This window comes from Nicotiana tabacum, chromosome 1, assembly GCF_000715075.1.
Source record: "Nicotiana tabacum cultivar K326 chromosome 1, ASM71507v2, whole genome shotgun sequence".
NCBI classification, from domain to species: Eukaryota; Viridiplantae; Streptophyta; class Magnoliopsida; order Solanales; family Solanaceae; genus Nicotiana; species Nicotiana tabacum.
The window spans coordinates 209,053,512-209,072,058 of record NC_134080.1 but is presented as its reverse complement, the minus strand read 5'-3'; the positions used below and the strand labels follow the sequence as shown (position 1 = coordinate 209,072,058).

Here is an 18,547-nt window from a genome sequence, read left to right as displayed (position 1 = left end):
CTACCGTGATTGTTCTAAGCGGCCCATCGATGTCTCGACCGGCCCATAACCCATTTTCGGCTAATGAAAGGTCGAAGGGCGTAGTGGTGGAGGATTATGAATTCGATTCTGACATCGATCCTGAGGACATGAGGATGTTCGAGGAAGGCTTTACCAAGGTAGATATAAGGCCTTTCCGTGTGCTCGAAATCCCGTCGGACTATAACCTGTTAGAGGACACGGTGGATTTGGTGCCTCAGTTTGACCTTCTGTGCTTCACCGTCGAGAGCAGATCTCTTCGGGAGAACAATGATTATGCTTTGTCATGTAGTGTGGCCGGGATGACCTTGAAGGTGAGATTCCTTTTGCTATTTTCTTTGTTTTGTGCCCTTTGCTTTCGCTGATTCTTTTTTTTAGACTTACATGCTGGAGATCGAGAATTCTTGTAGGGCTGAGACACGGGCTGAAGTCTTCCTGAAAATGGCGAGAAGTATCGGCGATATCGTAGCAGGTTCCGTGAAATGCACGAGCTGCTCAGGATGGATACTAGTACTCAATACAATAGGGAAGAGTTGAAGAAAAGGGACGAGGATCTGATGTGGTCTATCCGTAGGTGTAGCGAGCTTGAGGAGCTTCTTAGTGCCAAAGATGAGGAGCTCGAGGTGGGAAAAGGGGTTGCGACGGAATGCGAGGACCTTTAGGCGAAGGTGCTGTCTTTACGAGCCGAGCTTGAGCAAAATGCCACTAGAGTTGCTAACCTAAGCGTAAAGTGGACATAAAGGTGGCTGAGCTAGAAACGAAAGTGGCCGAGTTGGAGAGAGCCAAAGGACCTCGAGTGGCTGCTTTGACAAGGGCGGCGGCGCTGGAAGATACTATCCGCATCCTCAGGTCTGAGCGGGAAGCTGAGAGGGCGATGACCACACTGAGGGAAGCATGACTCGAGGAGCGGATTGGTGAACTTGATCGGGATGCTTCGAGCCTGGGAGACCGAGTTATGGCCCACGAGGCCGAGAAGGCACAGTTGTTGGCTCAGGCCCACACTCAAGAATCTACCCATATTGATGTCCCCCCTCCCCCCATTTATACGAGTTATGGGTCCGATGAAGCCCAACGAGATATTTATAAGGGTTTTTGGACGGCGGGGAGCGTTCTTGAGGCCACTTTTGAAGATGCTAGAGTTAAGGTACGCAAGGCTCGTCTTGCCTGTGGTTATGATCCAGCGACAGCAGAGGCCGGTGGGGATGCTGAGATCGAAGATGGGCTTCTTTCCGATGATAACGATGCTGAATAGGACGGTGGTGGAGATGAGGCCAAGTGAAGTTGTTATAGCTTTTTGAACTTAGCTCTTTTTTTGTTGTTGTTGTTGGGTGGGGGCGTCCTCGAGCCACTTGTAAAAAGTACTGTAATATGATATTTGAAATAGAATAATTGTCTTTTCGCTATGTATTTGTGGGTTTCCATTCTCTTCTTCTTGTTTGCTATGTGGGAGTCCTTGATTTTTTGACCGTTATGTAATATTGATTTCGGCAGAGTTGAACATAGACCGACTTGAGGTTGGATATTAATTAGCTCGAACAAGGTCGAGGTTTGACTGATTTGAATGAGATAGAAGGTAAAATAATTCGAGCGAGGTCGAACGTCAAACAATTCGAGCGAGTCATATTTTGTTTTCGCTTGGCGATGGCTGGGGGTCGCATGGGTATGAATTCGAGTGAGGTCAAATTGTAACCTGTTATGAGTTAGATCGAGGTTGAACCTTCCTCTCGCTTGGCAATGGCCTATAGACGTAAGGGTGTAAATTCGAGCGAGGTCGAATTTGTAATCCATTATGAGTTCAAGCGAGGTCAAACTTTTCCTCTCGCGTGGCGATGGCCGATGTCCGTAAAGGTGTAAATTTGAGCGAGGTCGAATTTGTAACCCGTTGTGAGTTCGAGCGAGGTCAAACTTTCCTCTCGCGTGGCGATGGCCGTAAGGGTGTAAATTCGGGCGAGGTTGAATTTGTAACCCATTGTGAGTTCGAGCGAGGTCAAACTTTCCTCTCGCATGGCAATGGCCGATGACCGTAAGGGTGTAAATTCGAGTGAGGTCAAATTTGTAACCCGTTATGAGTTCGAGCGAGGTCGAACTTTACTCTTGCGTGGCAATATGTTGGTTCGGTGATAAGAATGTTGCGCGCGACCTTGCTTTTATTTGAGAATGTTACTTATTGATGTGTCATTTATGTATGCGTCGGGATGAGTCCCAATTTATTTACTTTTGTTTTTATTGGAGAATATTTTGCTTTGTTGCATAGTTTGTACGCATAGGTGAAGTCCCGGTATATCTAGTCCCTTCATTGATCTGCTTGGAAAGGCGGTTGATGAGACGGGCGATGAACTTATTGCTTGGGCATCTGGGCTCCCTGGGGCTTGATTTAAGTCAAACGAAGATTGGACGTGATTCGTAATGTTTTGTCGGCTGAATTTGGCGTAGGATTGTTATGGTGAACATACGTGCAAGCTTTTCGAGTCCATGTCTTGCCTGTGTTGGAGAGACTGTATGTACCATGGGCTCATCGCTCAGTCCCAGGTTATGGTGGTTGTTTCTCAATAATGTCGGCTTGTTCTGAGTCGTTTGTCTGTTATTTATGATATGGTATGGAACGTTTTCCTAGTGTGTCATTTTGGTGGCGTTTGTTCCTTGCTCGTGCACCTAGAAGAATGCTCGTGTTCCTATCCCAATCCAAAAAAGAAAAATAATAAGTTAAACCCAAACGAAATCGTCTGTTACCTTGACTAGGTTGGCAAGGGGAGAGGGGCACTGTGGGACGACTCGTTTTATCCCGTACTCGAATGATGGCTTCAGATTTGGTAGCCTCACACTTAGCTTCGCTGTTAGTCGTGTTTAGGCCTCTTAGGGGTTGACAACTTTGCTCGTTGGGATCTCGAGTTCGAGTCTCGGTCCAATCTCGTCTGATGCGCACAAGAATAAGAGAAACATAAGTTATACTCTGTGCATACAGGTACAAAAATGAGGCAGAACAAGCTGGTTATTTCAAAGAACCACACAATAGGCTATCGCTCCTTCTTAAGAGGTGGAAGTGTAGATCGTCATCTAACGTTAATATAGCAAATAGGATTGTAGATGTACTCAGTGCATAGTGATCATAATCCTACTTTGACAACTCATACTCATGACGTACCAAACCCATCGCTACAACAAGACGTGGATTTTGTATAGATATCAGGCGCTTTCGATTTTATGCAAAGATCCGACCCAGGTCGGCTTGGTTATTTCAAAAGTTTGCCTACAAATTTCTCAAGTTGGTATTTATATTGAGGGGGCGAGTCTACGACAACCGGGAAGTGAAACTCTGGTTGACTTTAGATCTAGAGGAAACTAAAATTTTGGTTAGAAAATCCCCCGTAGACAACGCCAAATGTTTTACCCAAAATTTTTTAGACTTCTTGTTGAGCCAATTAAATAAGAAGAGTTTAGGTAAATCCTAGCTAAAGATAATTTATCCTAGATCAAAGATAGAATATTTGAGTAAGAAAACAAAGCAGGCATAAGATTTTGCTATAACATTGATTAAAACCCATTATATAAGAAGAGGATGATAGTTTTCATAACATTAAATAACAATGAAGAAGGTATAAATGAGAAAGGTCACTGATCTTTAACATGATAGAAGTCCATACATTTGATATGAAGGAACTAAGATATACATTGAGGATCAGAGCTTCATTGCTTCTTTTTCCTTCGTGGGAATGGGGGAGATGAAGATCTTTTCTCCTTTCAGAAAACAAGTCTGTGTATAGATTTGCTTTTGCTCTTCCCTTTTCTTCTTCTTCTCCTTTAGTTTATATACTAGGTCTTCTTCCTTTACCTAACGGTCATTAACCATAGTATTTAAGTCGTTTGATTATATTACGGGTTGACCCTTTGAAATACCGTAACATCCAATTTGCCGTTTAAGCGTTCTAAATACATGACCTCGGCCGTGGTCGGGCGTATGTTGTTAAGGCATGGTATAGACATGACTTCGGCCCAAGTAACCTTTGTCGTCCCTTTCCACGCAGATTCTTCTCCGGTCAGATTTTGACCCATACAGTTACCTTGTTCTTTTTTCTCATGTTGCCCTTCCTTATTATTAAATAATCATATTTCATCCTTTTTCCTATTCTTTTATATAATAATTTCATCTCTTACCCTACTTTTTCTTTGTAAAATTATAAATTTCTTTTTTATATTATTGGTGCATGACATCATCAAATGACAACAAAATATATAATATATTCAAACGTTGTATTTATAAAAATAATACAGTATAATATAACATAATACAATATGTAACAACCATCCAAACAATCTCTAAAAGAAGTTGAACGTGAAAAGAGGAGCATTTGCATCTATACCCATTTTTTGGGTTACTTTTTGACTTATACCCGTTTACAAATAAAATTACAATCATACCCACTTTTCGCATAACTTTAGACAAACGGGTCTGGAGTAGCAAAAATTTATGTCTGAAGTTTGAACTTCATAATGTTTTACCTGAAGTGTAGCAAAACTTCAGATATTTTTTGCATGAAGTTGGCCTGACTTGCAAAGGCAGTCACACAACCTTCAATTCATCGTGCAATGACAAACTTCAGTTCAATAAAACTACAACATGTTTTGGCTGAAGTTTTTGTTTTGTAATTGCTGAACTTCAGCATTCTAGTAGCTGTAACTTTGTTCTGTATTTGCTGAACTTCAGCATGTTTTCGCTGAAGCTTTGTTCTGTATTTGCTGAGCTTCGACATGTTTTAGCTGAAGTTTTGTTTTGTTTGTGATGAACTTCAACATTATAGGGCTGGAGTTTGTTTTGTATTTGCTGAACTTTAGCATTCTGCGAGCTGAAGTTGTTGTTTATATTTTTGCTGAACTTTAGCATTCTTAGAGCTGAAAGTTCTAAACAACAATGAATTTAATAGATCATGATTATCAGTGATTAATGTTGTTCATTTCAAAAATTAAAGAATGAAAAATATTTTCGATATGAAAACAAGTTACTACAGATAAATTAAAACCTAAAACCAATGTGCCTGTAAAGCTAAAATATCTAAGAGGTTAAATTATTGTGAATAAGACCAAACTGAACATAATGGGACAAGCATATATATATATATGAATTATCAGGCTACAACGCATAACAATATTTCAAGCTTAAGCATTCAGAAAACGAAGGAGGAGAAGGAGGAGGAGAAAGAGGTCTGAAATTGTTTAAACAGTGGGTACAAATTAAAACATTTTAAAAAAGTAGATATATGTTAAATGAAGGCGACCAAATAAGGTGCCCATGCAATTTTTACGTGAAAAGAACCATAGAATATAAAATCAGGTTTTATGTATTAGGAGAAAAGCTTACTCTTCCGTCAATCAAAGGGGTTTAACAACTCAATCAAATTTTTATTTCTGTAGTAGTCAACAATACACTGCTACAACGACTGCTTAACAAACAGCCCACGACATGGCTTTAATTGGGAAGGCCTTCCTCTCCTAAAATGATTCCAAATTAAATATCTTTTTAAAGTAAGTAATTCATGTATAGTAATATTTTTCATTATTAATTATCGCATAATAGTTTTTTTCATAATTAAACATTATATAAAAGATTTTTATATTATAATAATTGCATAACTAGTATGTGAATCAAACGCCCATTAAAGTTTAGGGAAAGCTACACAATATAGCCACTCTAAAAAATAAGAGCAGACATGATATATATTTTTATATATTAATATTTAACATACAAAAAATATGCATATTTTATACATAATCAATATATATTTTTATATGTTGGCTAACGAATATAATTATTTTTCAGTGATTGATCAGATGTGTTACTTGCCCTAAGGTTTAAGCTCTCGATCCCACAAAAAGTTCTCTTCTTCTCCATTTATGAGCCCACTTTACTCTATAAAAAAGTCTTCAAAAGGGAAGAAAATGTTTATAAAATTGCCAACTATTATAAAGTCAAAGCTTAAAAGTATAAGAGAATACTCATGATATGATATCAAATTAAAGCTTTGAAGCTGATGCTAATTTTCAAACAGTCGACATCAATCATTAAGCTCAGTAGGGTAGTACTAAAATAAATGAAGACAAATTATGTCAACAATTTGATAAAATCAAAGTTACTCACTGTGGCAAGAAAATGAGTGGAAAAAGAGGAATAAATAATAATTGAAGAATAAACCTAAATAGACGACCACTCAACTGCTTAACTATAATATGTATATATTCAGTATATAGTTTATAAAATTGATTAGGAAAAGTAAATAGTGATCTATTTGTATAAAGATGTCGCATAATTCTAATAACTTAAGAGGGCAATCATATCATTTCAACTGAGATAAGAATACTCACTATCATCAATCAAGCACAAAAAAAGTAAGGTGATTATATTAATTCAACCCACATAAGAATGCTATCAATCATCAAACACATAAGTATCTGTCATAATCTTAGTTATTCTTATTATTTGGGTTGGTTGGTTAATATTTAAGTAGATCATTATTGATATGCAATACTGTAAAGTGTAAATGTGGCAGAAAAGATATGATGCAAAACGGGACCACTCCCAGCCTGATACAGCCCCAAAAACAAAAATAAATGGGTCACAATACAATGATGGTCCCGGCGGGGCTCGAACCCGCGACCTTCGGCTCATAAGACCAACGCTCTAACCAACTGAGCTACGGGACCACCTATTAACAAAATAAACATTTTCTTATACATAATTGATTATCACCTCTCTCCAATAACATTTACAAGTTCCAATTGTCAAATAAATTTTTATTTGTAATTGTGTTCTATATAATAAATTGAACTATTCTTTAGAACCAATAAATTTTTCTTACGAGTACTATTGCTTCTCATTTTATTGCAAAAATGGGTGTTCTAAATGGGTATCAGTAAAGGATAATTTGACAATTTAAAATTCCATAAGACAAAAATTTTAGGAACGACAAATCATTTTGACATATCTAAAAAGAATTAAAAGATCTTCCACATATTAAGCTATTAATTCTGAACAAAGCATAATTTTCTCTTTTGAGTAGTCCCTTATTTATTTTGTTTCTTTAAAGTCCCAGCTCTAGCATTCAAAAGATATTCCATGTGAGTGAGTGAACCAACGTGTCAATAGGAGTGCACAAAGAAAATCGTTAAATCACACTAAATTTATAATTCAAATCAAATCGAAAAAAAAAACGATGTGGTTTGGTTTGGTATTGAAAAAAAATACCGATAATAATTAGTTTGGTTTGGTTTGGTTTTACCTACAAAAAGTCAAACCGAAACCAAACCAACCCGATTGTACATTTATATAGTTTTTAAAAATATTTTATATATATAAATATTTATTGTAATATAATTTATAAATATTGCTTAAACTTGTTCATAGTTTTATCTTTTAACGTATTATTTCAAGTTTGGACTTAACATTCTTAAATGGTAAATAAATTTTATATATAGCTCATAAATGTAGTAATTCAAACAAAGTTCAAATTAATATTAATGCTAACAAAAGAAATTCAATTTAACAGTAGGGATGACGATTGTGTTAAATATCTATTTTAGTTTTATATTGGTTTATAATGAAAATGCATAATTACTTTATCTTTTTCTTTAGTGCTTAGTTATGTAATTAATAATACTTATTAGCTATACTTATTTTAGCATGACTTATATAATATTTTTAAATTATGTTAATTTTTATTATGACTCATTAGTAGCAATATTTTAAGTAATTTTATTATCTTTGTTATTGAATATTTTAGTATAAACTTATCTCATATTATTGTGTTATTTTCTTGAAAAATATATTATATAATTGTATCTTACTAGGACTTGAGAAATATTTAGAGTACAAGTTACATATTTTGTGCTATGAAGACTTTACCAGGAAAAACCCGAAAACTCGAGAAAAATCGAGATTGAAAAACCCGACTTTATTGGTTTGATTTAGTTTATAGATTTAAAAATCCGACAACATTGATTTAATTTAGTAATTAAAAAATCCGAACCAACCCGATCTATGTACACTCCTACATGTCAACATTAACATTTTCTAATTTCTCAACCACGACACTTTATAGCACAAAAATATTGCGAGGCAGCACGTAAATCTATCACTTTGACATTTGTTGGCTCTTCACCGATTCCAATCATACTTATAATCACTTTTTTTGTTATTAATACAAAGCATATAATACAATTATATATTTATTGCACATAAATATTTGTTAATCATGCTGGCTAGGGGTGTACATAGGTTGGGTTGGTTCGGAATTTTCAATTACCAAACCGAACCAATAGTGCGGGTTTTTAAATCTATAAACCAAACCAAACCAACAAAGTCGGATTTTTCAATCTCGATTTTTCTCGGGTTTTTTGATTTTTTTTTGGGTTTTCGGGTTTTCTTTTCCTGATAAAATCTTTATAGCACAAAATATATAACCTATGATCCAAATATTTCTTTAGTCCTATTAAGATACAACTAGACATTGTATTTAAAAAAAAAAAACGATTACAACAATATGAGATAAGTCATAGCATTATACTAAAATATTCAATAACAAAGATAATAAAATTGCATAAAGCAAATATTATTAATTAATAATTCATAATAAAAATTAACATAATCTAAATATAATGTATTCGTCATGCTAAAATAAGTACTATTAGTTACATAACTAAGTACTAAAGAAAAAATAAACTAAGTTATGCATTTTCATTATAAACAAATGTAAACTAAAAAATAGATATCCAATACTATCATCATTCCTAGTGTTGAATTGAGTTTCTTTTGTTAGCATTAGTATTGATTTGAACTTTGTTTGAATTACTATATTTATTGGCTATAAATTTGTTATCATTCAAGAATGGTAAATCCAAACTTGAAATTAATACATTAAAAGATGAAATTGTGAAAAAGTTTAAGAAATATTTATAAATTACATTACAATAAATATTAATATTTATATGTATAAAATATTTTTAAAACTTGGATAAATGTACTATCGGGTTGGTTTATTTTCGGTTTGACTTTTTTTAATTAAAACCAAACCAAACCAATTATGATCGGGTTTTCTGTTCCAATACCAAACCAAGTCAAACCAAATCACAATCAGATTTTTTTCCGATTTGATTCGAATTATCGATTTGGTGCGGTATATCGATTTTCTTTGTTCACCCCTACTTCTAGCCCTTCAATTTATGTAATTTATGAATAGAAATTCATTTGAATTACTCTAAGACAAAAATTATCCATGCTCGAAATTTACATCAACTTTAGAAATTCATAACATGTGCTATATATACATGCACATTGTTATCGAACTATACTTGACAAATATGTAATATTATCTCAATTAAGATTCCCTCATGGTTTGATTTTGTTGGATTATTGTTATCTCTTTATTCCTTTACTTTTGATTATTGAAAATTTTAATTTACGGCTATTTGGCTTTGTTTTGTAGTTCATACGTCTTTAAAAGTCACTAAAGTGTTAAAGTTTAAAACTATGATGCTTTCACGCTCATGAAAATTACCAATGTCACAAAATATGATATTCAACTATGGTTAAGTATTAATAAATGAAAATATTAGCAGAATTTAAATGGAAGAAATTGGGATTTTTGTGAAATTTTCTAAAAAAGAAAATTTAGGATTTAAAAGGCAATCCGATGTCGAAGTTCGGTAATTTTTGTATGGTTGAACTCGTATCGGAACGAGTGTTCGAATTTCGTGATTTTTCGTTGGGTTCTGAAAAGTGGGCCCACGTTGACTTTTGGTTGACTTTTTCGAAAATGACTTACTTTAAGTCTCTTTCGAATTGTGAATAATTTCTAAAGCTCCAATTGAATTGTTGGCCAATAAATTGATAGGTTTGATTGGTTTGGAGACTAATCCGAAAGGAAAAGTTGTGGTCGAGCGATCATTCGAATTGCGAAACGAGGTAAGTGCCATGGTTAACCTTGACTTGAGGGAAAAGAATTCTTGAATTAATTGTTACGTGAATTTCATGTGTAACGGCCGGCAGATAGGCGGGGTGACGAGTGTTTATATGTCGTCAAATTGATTGTTGCATATTTATCTGAAAATCATAAATTACTTTAATTCATGAATTAATTATTATATTAATTATTTCTCTTATATTCATGACTCAATATCATGCCTTGAATCTATGCTTTAATTGCTACGTGCTTATTTGATTTATGTGTCATAATTGCTACTTGACATTTAGCATTTTATATATTAAATTACATATTTTCTCTCCAATTTCATAATTAATTGTTACTTATTATTACTTGTTTACTAAATAAGTCATAATAAGTGTATGCTTTGTTCCCTTATAGTTTCGTATTAATTGTTGCAATTATTGGAATAATTTCTTTTGTAAGAATTAATAACTAATATTATTTGGGGAGCGGGTTGCACGCCACAACATAAATAAAAATGAATATATTGTGGGATCGGGTTGCACGTCGCAACAGAATTAATTGAAAAGGATATATATTGAGGATCGGGTTGCATGCTGCAGCGGAATTAAATGAAAGATTATTATGGGAATGAGTTGCATGCTGCAACAGAATGATAAAAGTAATAATGATTATGACTGCCGAATTGGCCTCGAACGTTGATATGAGATATCTGCTTTATTTCTATTCTTGTTTTCCTATTATTATTATTATTATTATTATTATTATTATTATTATTATTATTATTATTATTATTATTATTATTATTATTATTATTATTATTATTATTATTATTATTATTATTATTATTATTATTATTATTATTATTATAATAATAATAATAATAATAATAATAATAATAATAATAATAATAATAATAATAATAATAATAATAATAATAATAATAATAATGTGTAGACTTACGCCAAGGGGGATTGTCTTAGCCTCATTACTACTTCGTCGAGGTTAGGCTCCGCGCTTACTGAGTGCATGGGGTTGATTGTACTCATACAACACTCTGTACTTCTTGTGCAGATACCGGAGTTGGTCCCAGCGGCGCACAATAGACTTGCTCGAATTCATCTATTCAGTGAGACTTGAGGTATAGCTGTACGTCGTTCGCAGCTCTAAAGTCCCCCTCTACTTTATCTTAGCTGTGTACTTCTTTCAGACAACTTTATTTTTATTCCGACCTTTATTTGTGTGATGACCCGATAGGTCATCTTATGCTTTAGAACCTAATTCTATATTTTGAAGCCTTAAAAACCTCATTTTAGCCTTTCTCGATTTACGTACACAATCCGGGTATTTTTCTGGAAGGCTTTTATGTTAAAAACTGATAAAAATAAGAATTTTTACTTTAAAAATATATTTGAGTTTCAGTCATTATTTTGTGTAAACGGATCCGGATCCGTATTTTGACGGTCCCGGTGGGTCTGAATCGTAATTTGGGACCTGGGCGTATGCCCAGAATCGAATTCCAAGGTCCCTAGCTCGAGATATGAATTTTTGATGAAAAATTAAAAGTTCGAAAGTTTAATGATTTTAAGAACTGATTGATGTTTGGTCTTGTTGATACCGGGTTCTAGAGCCCCTATAGGTCCATTATTATAATTATGACTTGTCTGTGAAATTTGGTGAGAAACATAGTTGGTTTGACGTGATTCGGACGTTCGGTTGTGAAAATAGAAGTTTTAAAGTTTCTTGAAAATTTCATTTGATTTGGTGTCCAATTCGTAGTTCTAGGTGTTATTTTGGCGATTTGATCGCGCGAGCAAGTTTGTATAATATTTTTGGACTTGTGCGCATGTTTGGTTTGGAGCCCCGAGAGCTCAAGTGAGTTTTGGATAGGCCACAGAATGTTTTGAACTTAGAAAGCATGGCAGCTGCTGCACCTGATCTGCAGACTTCGCATTTGCGAGGTCTAGCTCGCAAATACGAGCCTCGCATTTGCGAAGAGACCATCGCATTTGCGAGCAGTGGGCTGGGGGATGGAACTTCGCATTTGCAAAGTTTGGGTCGCATTTGCGATCATCACTTGCTTGCATTTGCGAACACTGGTTTGCATTTGCGAACACTGGTTCGCATTTGCGAAGGCAACAGAGCTGGGGAAGCTTCGCATTTGCGAAGAATTTCTCACAATTGCGAAGCTCTGTTCGCATTTGTGACATCTGTAGCTGTGTAAAACTTAAGTTAGACGGAATTTTCACTCATTTTTCAAATTTTCAAAACAAGAAAAGCCTACGGGTGATTTTTCCAAGACCCTTTCTTCCCTAAATTATAGGTACGTATTTCTAACCCATTTTCTTTCAATCATTCATTAAAATTTACAAATCTTTAACATAAAATCTAGTGTTTTCATGGTGGAAACTTGGGGGTTTGGGTAGAATTAGGGATTTTGTAAAATTAGGATTTAGACCTCAAATTGGGGTCAGATTCCAAAGCAAATTACATACCCAGGCTTGGGGGTTAATGTACAATCGGATTTTGGTCCGAATTTCGGGTTTGTACCAAGCGTGCCCGGGTGTTGACTTTTGTTGACTTTTTAAATAATAACCTAAATTGAATCTTTCACAATCGTGGGTGATTCTAAGGCTTATTTTGAATCATTTGGTTGGTAATTTGCTAGATATTGTTGGTTCGTAGGCTTGTTTGAAAGGCAAAATTGTGGTTGAGCTTTGAGTGTTCTTTGGAGCGAGGTAAGTGCCGTGTCTAACCTTGATTTGAGGGAATTAGGAACCCTCGGACTATGTGCTATGTGAATTTCATGTGAGCGACGTATATGCAAGGTGACGAGTGTCTATATGCCGTCGAATTATCTGTTTTCCCTGATTTTTTGCTTTTCCTTAATTATCTCATTTCCTTTCTTAACTATTATATGCTCTAACTGATTTCCATGCTTAATTTCTACTTGTTAATCGATATTTTCTCTTGTTAATGATGTTAGCTCTTCTATAGTTTCATGATTCCCTGCTATTTTCTTAAATTGACTTACTTGCACCTTCTAATTGTCAATTACTCGATTGGTCTTGCTGTGTAGTATTACTCATGTAGATTCTATATTGTATATGGTTTCCTTTTTGGTTTAGTTTGGTATTTGTTGATTGTAAAGGTTTTTGTGGTTTTGACTGTTGATTTGACTGTGCATTGAGTATTTGGTACTGATATGGTGGGACCGGGATGCATATCGCAACATGTGTAATAAGGGTGGATTGATATGATGGAATAAGGGTGAATATGTACTATACGGTGGGATCGGGTTGTGCGTCATACCAACATATATATTTTCATTTGATTGATATTAGCTAAATAAGGGTGAACTATAATATTGATATTGATATATGATGGGATCGGATTGCGCTCCACAACATATTTATATATATTATCTCTTTTGTTGATGCTATTACGGTAAAATAAGGGAGGGTTTTGTGTTGTCTGGTGGGATCGGGTTGCGCACAACAACAACCTATATGTTTCCATTTCTTGAGTTATATTGGTTTCCGATATTTTTTTTTGAACTTTAAAGATTGGTAATTCTGGATGACACTTATTTATTCTTGAGGCTGTGATTATTATTTTTAGTTGACTGCATCTTCCTGTTTAGTATTCCTTTTTTCTATCATTATTATATACTGCGTACATGTTGTAGTGTAGGTGACCCGCCTTAGCCTCATCACTACTTCATCGAGGTTAGGCTCAACACTTACAGAGTACATGGGATCGGTTGTACTCATACTATACTCTGCACTTCCCATGTATATTTTTGAGTCGGTCCCAACGGCGGTTATTAACGTGCTCGGATTGGACAGTTGTGGAGACTTGAGGTACGGCTACTCAGCGCCCGCAGCTCCTGGAGTCCCATTCCTCTTTCTATTTAGCTGTATATTTTCATTTAGACAACTTTGTATTTATTTTAGACCCTTGTATGTATTACTCTAGTAGCTCGTGCACTTGTGACACCAGGTTCAGGGATTTGTGGTGGATGTTTGGAAGTTTTAGCTTCCGCATTTATATCTCAGCTATTTCTCGTTATTTAATTCAACTATTAAAAATGGATAATATGTTCTGACATTGGCTTGACTAGGAAGTGAAATGTTAGGTGTCACCATGGTCTCGACGATGGGAATTCCGGGTCGTGACAAGTAGGTATTAGAGCACTAGGTTATTAGGTCTCACAAGTCATGAGCAAACTTAGTAGAGTTTAGAGGATCGGTACGGTAACGTCTGTACTTATCTTGCAGATGCTATGGAGTTTGGAACAATTTCACTTCTATTCTTCTCTGTCGTGCGACTTTATTCTATATTGCTGTTTGAACCCTTCTATTCGGTTCTCTCGCAGATGGAAAGAACATGCACCGTATCTTCAGTTGGATAGCAGCCGGAGCCCCCAGCAGCAGCTCCTACGAGGGGCAGAGGTCGAGGCCGGGGTCGTGCCAGAGGCCGAGGTAGGGGCAGAGCTCAGCCCAAAGCTCGAGCAACAGCACCAGCACTGGAGCCTCAGGTATAGTTTGATGAAGAGGTTCTATCCCAGGCTGTGCCTGTCGGACCAGCTCAGGTCCCGGAGGGTTTCATCACCACCCCAGTGCTTCAGGATGCTTTGGTCCGTTGGTGGTCCTTATGGATATTATGGCTCTAGCCTGTACATTTTCCATGGCACCAGCTATCTCTTAGGATAGGGGAGTAGCACAAACTTCCGCTACTCACACTCCGGAGCAGATGGCTCCCCAATATCAGACTCCAGCAGTCCTGCCAGTTGGGGTAGTTTAGCCAGCTATTGCGGCACAGGCCGGTGATGGGCATGCCATGACCCCTGAGGGTTTATTGAGATTGGACATGTTCACCAAATTCTTTCTAGATCACTTCAGTGGAGCATCTTATAAGGACCCACATGATTATCTTGACCGCTTCCATGAGGTACTACGGAACATGGGTATAGTTGAGACCAATGGGGTCGACTTTGCTGTATTTTAGATGATAGGTTCCGCCAAGATATGGTGGAAGGATTATGTATCTACTAGATTAGCTGGGTCACATGCTCTTACTTGGGACCATTCTCTCAGCTATTTCTTGAGAAGTTCCTTCCTATCACTCAGAGAGAGAGAGAGAGAGTTATCGCAGGCAATTCGAGCGTCTTCAGTAGGGCAGCATATCTGTCACTTAGTATGAGACCCAATTTGTGGATCTAGCCCACCATGCTATTCTTCTGCTTCCTACTGAGGTAGAGAGAGAGACAGGGTGAGGAGGTTTATTGAGGTACTCGCTCATCCTATCAAGTTGCAGATGGCCAAAGAGATCGGGTGTGAGATTTCTTCTCATACGGTTACTAATGTCGCTAGGCGGATCGAGGATGTTCTTTCACAGGAGAGAGGGCAGGGGTCTGATAAGAGGCCTCGTTATTCCGGTAGTTTTAGTGGTGCCTATGGAGGCAGATGTACTTTTGGTAGGGGCTATCCTCCCAGACCATATCAGTCAGTGCTTCAGGCATCCCACAATGCTTTAGGGAGTCGTGGTCCTTATGTGCCTCATTCTAGGTAGCCAACCTACAGTGCACTGCCGACTCCTATTAGTGCACCTCATATTCAGAGTTACTACTGTGTTCATCCGGCCCGTTTGGGCCAGTCTTAGTTTCAGCAGCCACAACACCAGGATGAATATTTTGAGTGTGGCAGTTTTGGACATATTAGGAGGGCCTTTCCGAGATTATTGGGCGGTGCACCACAATAGAGTTCTCGTGCCATGATTCTGACACCGGTTGCATCACCTCCCGCTCAGCCAACTAGAGGTAGGGGTCAGGTAGCCAAAGGTAGAGGTTAGACTACCAGAGGTGGAGGTCAGGCCGTTAGAGGTGGAGGTCAGGCTGCTAGTGGTGGAGGCCAGCCAGTAGGAGGCCGTCCTAGAGATGTGGTTCAGAGTGGTGGGGCCAAGCCCCGATGCTATGCCTTTCTAGCCAGGCCTGAGGCTGAGTCATCTAATGCGGTTATCACAGGAACGATTTCAGTTTGCAGTAGGGATGCCTCAGTTCTATTTGATCCAGGTTCTACTTATTCATACGTGTCGTCCTATTTTGCTTCATATTTGGTTGTGCCTCGTGATTCTTTGTGATGACCTTGTTGAAAGTGAATTCAGTGTTCGAAGGCCTAAAAACCTTCTTTTTACCCCACCTTGATTTACGTGCGTGGTCTGGACCTATATCCGGAAAGCCTTCTATGTGAAAATATGAGAAATAGAAATTTTTAGAGTTAAAAATTTGATTATAGTTGACTTTGGTCAATATTTTGAGCAAACGGACCCGGATCCGTATTCTGACAATCCCGAGAGGTCCGCAGTAAAATATGGGACTTGGGCGTATGCTCGGAGACGAATTCCGAGGTCCCAAGCCTTAGAAATCAATTTTTGAATGAAATTATTTTACTGAATTATCTAAGAAATGAAGAAAAGAATTAATGTTTGAAACCATTGTTATCGGGCCCGTGTTTTGGTTTCGAAGCCCGGTACAAACTTGTTATAGTATTTGAAAGATAACTGTGAAATTTGGTAAAAAACGGAGTTTATTTGACGTGAGCTGAACTTCCGGTTGAAGAGTTATGAACTTTGAGAGTTCTTGACGAAAATGTTGAGTTTTGAGGTTTAATTCATGATTTTACATGTTATTATATAATGTCTTTGAGTTAGTATGCACACTTGGTTTGGAGTTCCAAGGGTTCGGGTGAGTTTCCGGTAGGTCTCGGGATGTCTTAGGCTTAAAAACATGGATGTTGCAGGTTCAGAGAAGTGCAAACCTTTGAACCCGCAGTGCTCACTGCATTAGTTTTTGTGCTGTCCGCACTGGTGACTGTGCGGCCGCAGTCCATTTTGTGCGGTCCGCACAGGTTCATTGGTCCGACTTCGAAAGCTCATATTTTTTGATTTACGAGGAATTTGGGGATGATTTAAAAACAACAATTGTAGATCTTTGAATCTAGTTTTCCGAAACATGTTATAATAGACATTTGGACATATGTAGAGAAAGTTATGGCCAAAATACTAAGACATGTCACTGCAGAACACAAGTAGTGTCGTGCGACAGCAGTTGGTTTTGTGCGGTTCGCACAGGGCACCTGAGAATAGTATATTTAGATGGGATTTTCAGTTATTTTTCATTTTTCAAAACCCCAAAAACACAAGAGGCGATTTTTCGAACAACCTTTCTTCTCCAAAACGTTGGTAAGTGATTTTCTAACTCATTTTCATTCCTGTGGCAATCTCCTATTTTTCTGAGAGGTTAGCTGATATCTATATCCGAGAGATTGTTCGCCTTCATGGCGTGCCCGTGTCTATTATTTTGGATCGAGATACACAATTTATCTCGCATTTCTGAAGAGCAGTTCAGCGAGAGTTGGGCACGCGGGTTGAGTTGAGCACAACATTTCATCCTCAGACGGACGGACAGCTCGAGCAAACTATTCAGATTTTGGAGGATATGCTCCGAGCTTGTGCATTGACTTTGGAGGCTCGTGGGATCGGTTTTTGCCTTTAGCAGAGTTTGCCTACAACAATAGCTACCAGTCGAGTATTCAGATGACTCCATATGAGGCTTTATATGGTAGGTGATGTCAGTCTCCGGATGGTTTGAGCCGGGAGAGGCTCGGTTGTTGGGTACGGATCTGGTTTAGGAGGCCTTGGACAAGGTCAAGATTATTCAGGATAGACTTCGTACAGCTCAGTCCAGGCAAAAGAGTTATGTCGACCACAAGGTTCGTGATTTGGCATTCATGGTCGGTGAACGAGTATTGCTTCGAGTGTCGCCTATGAAAGGCGTAATGAGATTTGGGAAGAAGGGAAAGCTTTGCCCTAGGTTCATTGGCCCACTTGAGATTCTTGATCGAGTGGGAGAGGTGGATTATAAACTTGCATTGCCGCTGAGCTTGTCAGCCGTGCATCCAGTGTTTCTTGTGTCCATGCTTCAGAAGTATCACGGCGATCCATCCCACGTGCTAGATTTTAGCACTGTCCAGTTGGACAAGGACTTGTCTTATGAGGACGAGCCGGTAGCTATTCTAGATCAGCAGGTACGTCAGTTGAGATCGAAGAGTTTTCCTTCTGTCCGTGTTCAGTGGAGAGGTCAACCCGCTGAGTCATCGACCTGGGAGTCCGAGTCCGATATGCGGAGCCATTATCCCCTTCTTTTTCCCGACTCAGGTACTTCTTTCTTATGTCCGTTCGAGGACGAACAATTGTGTTGCAATTGGATTCAGTGTTCTAAGGCCTAAAAACCTCCTTTTTACCCCACCTTGATTTACGTGCGTGGTCCGGACCTATATCCGGAAAGCCTTCTATGTGAAAATATGAGAAATAGAAATTTTTAGAGTTAAAAATTTGATTATGGTTGACTTTGGTCAACATTTTGAGCAAACAGACTCAGATCCATGTTCCGACGATCCCGAAAGGTCCGCAGTAAAATATGGGACTTGGGAGTATGCCCGGAGACGAATTCCGAGGTCCCAAGCCTTAGAAATCAATTTTTGAAAGAAATTGTTTTACTGAAATATCTAAGAAATGAAGAAAAGAATTAATGTTTG

At 37.5% G+C, this 18,547-nt stretch overlaps 1 non-coding gene across 1 annotated transcript; it reads right to left on the bottom strand.

The window, feature by feature from the left end:
* Positions 1-6,637: 6,637 nt before the first annotated feature.
* On the bottom strand, positions 6,638-6,711 carry TRNAI-UAU (transfer RNA isoleucine (anticodon UAU)). Its single transcript has one exon. It is a non-coding gene; the product is annotated as a tRNA-Ile (tRNA).
* Between the last annotated feature and the right edge of the window lie 11,836 nt (positions 6,712-18,547).